Source organism: Bidens hawaiensis, unplaced genomic scaffold, assembly GCF_021521415.1.
Source record: "Bidens hawaiensis isolate Kalapana, Puna unplaced genomic scaffold, B.hawaiensis_p1.1 tig00074001_1, whole genome shotgun sequence".
Lineage (NCBI taxonomy): Eukaryota > Viridiplantae > Streptophyta > Magnoliopsida > Asterales > Asteraceae > Bidens > Bidens hawaiensis.
Window position 1 is genome coordinate 40,771 of NW_027506696.1, and position 8,910 is coordinate 49,680.

Genomic DNA, 8,910 nt, shown 5'->3' on the forward strand with positions numbered 1-8,910 from the left:
CTAATTTGTTATTCTATCAATTGATGGCTAAAGTAGTTCAGGTTCCAGAATTATCAAAAACCTAGATAAACTGTTGAGTGATATACTTGCAGCTTAGTGTAAATGAGCCAAGCTTAGCCTGAGCTCAACTAGGCTCGAGCTCGCTTTCTAAAGCTCGGGCTCAGCTCCTTAGTTGATTTTTCAATCTCGTGTTTGGCTCGTTTAGTATTTATTAATCAATCTATATATGTTTTAAATTATTTTTATATATTTAAAAAAATATATAAATAGGCATGCGCTTGGCTCGATGAGCCTAAACGAACCTCCCATACAAGGCTTGAGCCCCGTCTCGATAACTTAACAAGCTTTATTTGACGCTTGGGCTCGGCTCGTTTTGAGCTTTATATCGATTCGAACTCATGTAGCTATTTATGTCTTATTTTTCTTAGATCAATTTGATATGCCAACTCTTTTTTTCATGACTTTCCTATAGGTGACAATTTACGACATTTTATTTATGAATGAACGAGTCGATTGGGTAATGTTTTAAACTTTTACTTTAAAAGGATTGTATAGAGACCAAATCATAAAGAATCATAGTGGGCACCAACATGTATTTTATTAGTATTCATGATTAGGAAGAAGGTAAAATAAGTGAAGAATTAAGATACTCTTACAGTTATTATAGTCGACTGTATAAGTTATTAAATCATTGAATGACCCGTTGCATACTTAACAATCAACATTTGACTTTTCTTGAAAAAAAGTCAATTGTTGATTGTTGATAAAAGTTATTTGAATCAGCTTAAAAATATATGTACTCCTATGTGTTTTTTAAACTGTCAAAAGTAATGAAAAATAATGAAACTATTAATAGGTTGTGCTGTCTTTGCTTACTGTCAAAAGTCAATTGTTGATTGTTGATTAAAGTTATTTAAATCAGCTTAAAATAATGAAACTATTAATGTTTCAAAGTTCAAGATAACAGGTCGTATTTTAGACGGGTAGTTTGGGAACGAATTTTGTAGCTACTGATTTGATAACTTTGTATACCAAAATGACCAAGCGGATAGATGTGAATCCGAATTGGTTGTAAACGAGTAAGCATATTGGTTCGGTTGTAAAGATGTGGCACTGAGGAATTAGTCAACGTTTTACAAATATCATATACGATGAAACTTTACTAATTTACCAATTGTTAATTGCATAACTAATGTGTGCAGTTATTTGTTTTTTTTTTATTTTTGGCTTTTTTGTAATTATAAAATTGATCATTTCTGTGTTGTGACACAGATATAGATGTCAAGTTCTAAAACTCATATGCAACGATGACGAAGACGGCATTACTACTCAACGCGCCTCCTCTGCTGTGGAATCCGGCTATAAAGGCGACCACCCGCCTTCCACTGGCAGTTGGTGGAATGCAACAAGCGAGTACATGTTATTTGGAGTTACCCATACAGCCCACCACAAACCAACATGATTTCGTGTCTCTTTTAGTTGCACCGAATTAAGAATAGGTAAATATTAATATATAGACTGAATAAATGTCTTAACTAAAGTCCATAATTTCAAAATTTTAGAAACAGTTGAGATATAAACTGCATTTGGGAAAACCAAAGAGTTCACGCCCAAACATTTTTCTATGGATACATGCAGAATAAATTAAAGAGTTTAGCACACATGACTATAATATGCTCATAAGGCGAAATCAATTCAAGATATGCGTCATCATATATTGCTAATCAGTTAAATTTGGGCGCCCTACACATAAATTTTCTTACTCCTATCTAATATGATTTTATGATAAATTTATGAATTATCATATTTTGAGTTTCTGCTTAATTGAACAGATTCCTTATCAGACGAACAAATTTTCTTTTCTTATGAAAAGCATCGTTTCGCTCGCCTTAAAATTCAAAACAAAATATTATCTTTTCATTTTATGCAGCAGGTATATACTTTTATTTGTTAATACTTTGTTAGTAATAAGTGATATCTATGATGAGAGTGATTGATCAGGAATGTGAACAGCCATTGAGGTATTTTATTATTATTATTATTATTATTATTATTATTATTATTATTATTATTATTATTATTATTATTATTAAGTTGTTGCATCATTGTTCATTATCTTAGGAGATTTACCATTTCACTGCTTTATATTCATGTTTTAGCTGCAACATGGTTGGGTGAATGGTTTCTGGCTACAAATAGTATAGTGACATTATTGGGGAAAAAACAAGTGTGTGTGTGTGTATGCATCATATATACTAGGAGTGTAAACGAGCTGAGCCCAAGATTGCATAGGCTGTAGCTCGGCCCGTTTAACTAACGAGAGTTAGTCTCTGCTCGTTTCAAGCTTCATTTTTAAGATCGAGTTTGGTTTATGAGTTATATCATAAGCTTGAGCTCTGACCGGGTTCTGCATGTTTATTATTTTGTAATTAATTCATATGCATTTTGTATATACTTATTGTTAAACTTTATAGATAATAATATTAATTTTTTAGTTATTATATATTATTATCAAATATAGTCAATTATACATTGATTGATTTCTCATTTTCGTTGTTTATCAGTATCCTTGATGATCAGCCAAAACAAATGGGCTTACGTGAGTTGCTTCGGGTAGCTCATCTACCATCTGGTGCATAAGGTCTGCTTATGAAATTAATTCTAAATTCAACAAACTTATTTTTTTTATTTATTATAGAATCAATTGTAGGTACTTTTACGCAACTTTTGGAGTGTTTGGGTTGTAAGAAACCCGCAACAATGAAAATTATTCGATCGATAAACAACATTGTGAAGCTGCCATGATTGAAATTGGCGTTTTGCAGAAGCTTGCAAGATTCGATGTCGGTGGCTCACGTTGTGGGCTTGTTTATTTCTTTATTTATTCTTTTAAAGTGTATGTTGTATAACTCTATTTTTGTAGCTTTGTGCAGCTTCATAATTGCTTTGCCTATTGTAATTATATTCAATATTAGCAATATTATTATTTTAACAATGACAATGATGTCATGCCATCATCACTAGAATTTTGAGAAGCTCGGTCCATATTTATACAATTTGCTTTTTAGAAGCTCGGTCCAAGTTTATACAATTTTCTAGCTAAAAACTACAGTGTTTTTTTGATCATGTTTGCAAGCTTGGAAGAAAGCATTTGGATTATACATTGTTTGTGTAAAAACTTGTACCATTTTTGTTTTCTATTTATTTTTCTTTTATGTTATACAATGCAAAACATGTATTTATGATAAGATATTAGTCATGTTACACATTTTTTGCCATTAAGTGATTTTGAGTTTTCTTTTCATATATACGATTCGTGTGCATAAATATTGAAACCGGTTAACTTCATACATACCAAAATGTATATAGCTAATGTAAGTGCCCATTAATGAATTGAATTAACGTATTACACATTCACTCGTACATGCCATACAGACTACTATAGCTATTTATGGATACACCGAATAAAATCTTTTAAACAAGGACTTGGTTGATCGGTAATACACAACAAAACTGAATCTTGCATCAGTTGGGACACCCGCTGCAACGCGCGGGCACTCTCACCAGTATATATTTAAGATACTTCTTTATTATATAATATAACATTATTTCTTCAATTTAATTTTATTCTTTGTTTATTCTACTTAAAGTATCAGTTTATTTTTATTTATTATATGAGTTTGTAATTTTTATTTTATTAAAGCTTTTGTAGTATTTTATTGTATCGGTTTATTATATATAAACAACTACCCTATGCGTTGCAGCGGGAATTTGAACGCAATGGTTCAATTAATTGCAACATCAACATGGTAAGAGCATTCAATATAGCAATAAAAAGAGGAAAAGCCAAAAATAAAGTTATGATATATGCCATAACAAAAAAAGTATATCTATTTACATTTCAATGAAAAAACCCGCATTGGTAAGGAACTATACGAAACTGCCATTCGTTATAATAAACGAAAGAGAAAATTCAAAAAAAAAAATCGAATCGTAATATATCGAAAAGTATGCTGACGTGTGTTCAGTTTGTGAAAGAAAATTAAACTAAAACCAAACAAAAAGAATAATCAAGGAAAAAAAAAGAAAAAAACTAGCATGCGTTCAATGACAAGGTGACAAACATAGGTGAACAATGAAGAGGAACCAAAATTGTACTACATTAAAATCAAGGGACTGGATATGACAAATGTATTGGCTACCGTAGCAATTACATTTGCTTTAATATATAGTATAATTATTATATTTCTTTAATAATAGGTAAATTGGAAATAAATAATCTCACCTTTTGTATATTGACCGATAATAATCCTATATTTAAAAATCACTACAAATGGTCCCACCTTTCAAGTATTTTTCTCACAATGATCCTTCGTTAAAAAATACTTAACGTCGTTAAGTTTTTTCCTAGTTTCAAATCGATGTTTTAGGGCTTTTGATTGGAAGACGGATAATAGTCGGCCGATGTAAAACTTAGCTCGAAATGGTGATCCAAACGACGAAACAATGTTTCAATTCGGGTGCTTGAATTTCCAATTAACAAAAATTAATCCATTTGAATCACCGTTTCGAGATAAGTTTTACATCAGTCGACTCATATCGTTCTTTCGATCAAAAGCCCTAAAACATCGGTTTGAAACTAGGGAAAAAACTTAACGACGTTAAGTATTTTTTAACGGAGGACCGTTGAAACAAAAATAGTTGAAAGGTGGGACCGTTGCTAGTTATTTTTAAAAGTGAGATTATTATCGGCCAATATACAAAAGGTGGGATTATTTATTTCCAAATTTCCTTAATAATAAAATAAAAGTTAGAAAATGGTTAAGTAATAAATGCCTTTAGTTAAGATCATTACACTTAATTTAAAATGGGCCTTTGGTGATTTCATTTTTGCCTACATGACGTGTATGTGACATTTTAGCTAAACAATTAGTTAAAACCACTACACATAGCCTAAACTAAAACCCCATTTTTTTCTCATCTTTCTGTTAATTCATCTTTACTAAACTTTTACTACTTTGGTTAATTACGCTATTTTAATGCAAAAAGCTTTTAGTTTTTTCTTTGAATCTTGCCATTTCACAAACCTACTTAATTTTTTAACATTAAAATGACATAAACATATCATGTAATGTCACACCCCCGACTACCACAAGCGGAAGCGTAAAACGGGAATGTAACAGACACCTCTGGTATCAACACATTGTTTATAAAGAAACATTACAAACTAATTTACAATATATTACATTTCTTTGTTCTATCATTGTTTTACAGTCTAGGTGATACAAACAAAACTAGTTCGTTAACTATACGATCTTACTACTAGTATTCTTGCTTTTATTCACATAGCATCAACCACACACCTTGGGCAAATAACAGATCACCAAATCATTCCGATTTAGGTACACCTGAAAAGCAATTTAAAACGGGTCAACTACTAGAGTTGGTGAGTTTCACGAGTTTCAAGAAAATAGTAATGAGTGTTCACAAGTTAACACTTGTCATCATGAAATAAGTATGTATGTATGTAAATGATGTAATTATGCTAAGCTACAGTGAAGCCTTGACTGTTTGTGCTGCGTGCATCCATTTCCCACGCCCAATCAACCACTGTGGCCCCATTTCCGCCCACAATATGCCCCAAGTAGCTATGTCTAACACTACATAGCGTGTTTGTGTATTTATGGTCATGTGCAAACGGGGTAAAGTCTCAGCAACACATGCCGGCTCCGTTTGGGTTTGTCAAACCAATAGTACTATTCGCAAGCCACCGGCTCGAAGTTAATCACTGGTGGTTAGTGGGGTCTTTCGTGTGTTAGCACTTAGATAATTCACATCAACACATGTTTCAGGTATGTGTATGTAATCAAACATGCTTTTCACCCTAAAAGTTCGTAAAACTGTTTAAAGAGTGGGGTCATGAAACTCACGGTTTAGTAGATAATCAGTATTGTATCAGCTCGTGGTTTGTTCGCTCCGCTATCAGTAGTTCCTATAATCAATATTATAATAATATTAATATTTTAATATTATTATAATCTCAATACTAAAGTGGGCTGTATAACTAATCTGGGTGTAGCTGGAACGCCCAGAAAGTGGCAATAGGCTTAGGTTGTGATGTTGTTCAATGTCTAATACTTAAACCCGAACTTGGCTCAGATTCCCGTTTTCCCAGCTGGGCCAAGTTGTTCGTTTACGCGTTCAGAAAACAGTTATGGGAAAATAAGCTTGGGTAAATGTATTGGTTAATAAAATGATTAAGTTATAAAGAAGGATCACATACTGGGGTCCCGAATTAGCCACGGGGCCCATTCCCGTTTATTCAGTTTGATTTGAGAAGAAACGCGCACAATCCACCCGGATTGTCCAGGTTTCTCATAGAAAAGTTCGTTTTTACTTAATTAGTCCAAAAATATCATTTTTGATCACTCTTGGTGTCTTGATATTCCCGCAGATTCGTTAATCGCGAACTTGCCGGTTTTTATAAAAACTGAATTTGTTTAATATTCAAATTAGCATAATTAATTAACCGTTAATCATTAAATTATGAAAATTTAATCACTTATCAATTAAAATATGTATATTTTTATAAAAATATTTCTGGAATTATTTACTGATTTATTAATTTATAAAAATTCATTTTATCAGCTATATTTCGCCTGAAAATCGTCCGTTTACCCCAAAAAATTTCCAAAAATTCCTGAATGCTCAAATCATGTCCCAAATCAACTTGTATCAATTCCAAAATGTAAAAAGCTCGTGCGATATTCTTTTCCACCCAAATTCGGCTATAAAAATTCACACGAACGCATATACACAAAACATCTTTAGACTTCTCCAAATGATCCCAAAATTAATATGTGATCAAAATACATCAAATCTGAGTTCCCAGAAAAATTTCATAATTTTTGAAGTATTTTAGCTATTTTTCCCAAATAAACGTCCCAATTCGGTAATAAATTTGTCAAATATTCTCGGATGGTCGAAAAATTACTAAATTTGAATAGGGACTCAATTACCTGGTCCTTGATGTCCCTGCAAACTTTCAAGGCCTAATAGTATACACATCACAACCTTAACCTAAACAGCCCGTAAGCGAGTGTTTCGGCATTACCTTTGTGATTTTGGTTCGATTTCGCCCTTCTAATCATTTTTTAAGGTTCTTGTGCTTCTATGCAAGCTAGATACAAGTACTATATCACAAACCAAGCAGGTTTTATCAATAGAATAGCACTTTAACTTAGGGTTTCGGCTAGTGCACAAAAACGAACTTTTGAACCGTAAAAACGACGTTTCAACCCTTTAATCCGTGTTTATGGCCAAAAAAACTATCAAAACAGGTTCCTTACCATGTTTATGGACCATTTTTAGGATTTTTACATGGTTAGGAATGATTTTTAGCAATTAAGACATGTTTTTATGGTATTAATAAAGGTTAAACAAGTACAAAAGTTACTTATTTAAGCTCCTTACCTTAAGGTTTGAAGGATTCTGGAAAAATCAGGTGGCAGCTGCTTGGGCCTCAACTCTTATAAATTATAATGAATAAACAAGCTTGTGGAATAAGTTTTATAAAAAAAATGGGGGGTGGGGTGGGCTGGTCCGATCGGAAACTTCATGGGCCAATTTTGGGCCCATTTTGGCCCAAGTTTCTGATTCTAAAGGCCCAAAAATGAAAAGCCCAGTCCAAATTTAGTTCGGGTTCGGTTTTTGGCGCGAAAAACTTGTCGGGTGCGTTAAACAGTGCGAAAACGAGTGCTTTTTGGCTAGTTTTGAGTAAAATTATAAAAACATACTATACGTTTGTAAAAATCAAAAATATTTTCACGGATCGCTTAGAACATTTCAAATAAGTGTTTGGTAAGTTTTGTTCGGCTTAACGGATGATACAATGCTTGGTTTGTAACTATCTTTCGTGTTTAAATCTATAGCGGGTAGTTATAGGAGCATGTTTTCGTTCAACTTGTTTGCTATCGAACTAAGGTCATATTACTAATATTTTATCTTATATTAAACGATATCACTTATATATGCTCCCCCGGGATATCTGGGTCATAACCCGACCCATTCGGTTAATCGTTTGATTGTTACGTATTACGCGTTTATTTGCTTAATCGGTAAATACATACTGAGGTGTACCTTGTTTTGGCTCAAATGTCACATTCTCCCCCCGTTAGAAAATTTCGTCCCCGAAATTTGATTATTCAACTTTGTCTTTATTTGGGAACAGGTGCGGGTCTTTCTTTTTGAATTCGGACTTCCGCTCCCACGTGAATTCGGGTCCCCGTTCTGAATTCCACCTAACTTTTACTAGAGAGATTTTGTTGTGTCTTAATTATTTTATTTTTCCCTCTAATATTTCCACCGGTTCTTCAACAAAATTCAGTTTTTCGTTTATGTTTAAGTCTTTTAATGGCACGATTTCGGTTTCGTCAGTAAGACACTTTTTCAGGTTCGAAACATGAAAGACATAGTGAGTAGAACTCAACTCCACAGGAAGTTTCAGTCGGTAAGCTACATGACCGATCTTAGAAATTACTTCATACGGTCTAATGAATCGCGGAGCTAGTTTACCGGTTTTACCGAAACGAATGACGCCTTTCCACGGGGATACCTTTGGAGAAACTTTATCGCCTATTTCAAAGGATAACGGCTTTCTACGAACATCAGCGTAACTTTTCTGTCGATCTCGGGCGACTTTTAATTTGTTTGTGATTTTACGGATTTTTTCAGTGGTTTCTTGAATCAGGTCAGATTGGGTAAGTTGAGTGCCTCTGACTTCAGTCCAGCACAAAGGTGATCTACATTTCAGCCTGTACAGTGCTTCATATGGTGCCGCTTGAATGCTACTGTGATAGCTATTATTGTACGAAAATTCAACCAGTGGAAGATGTTGATCCCAGTTCCCAC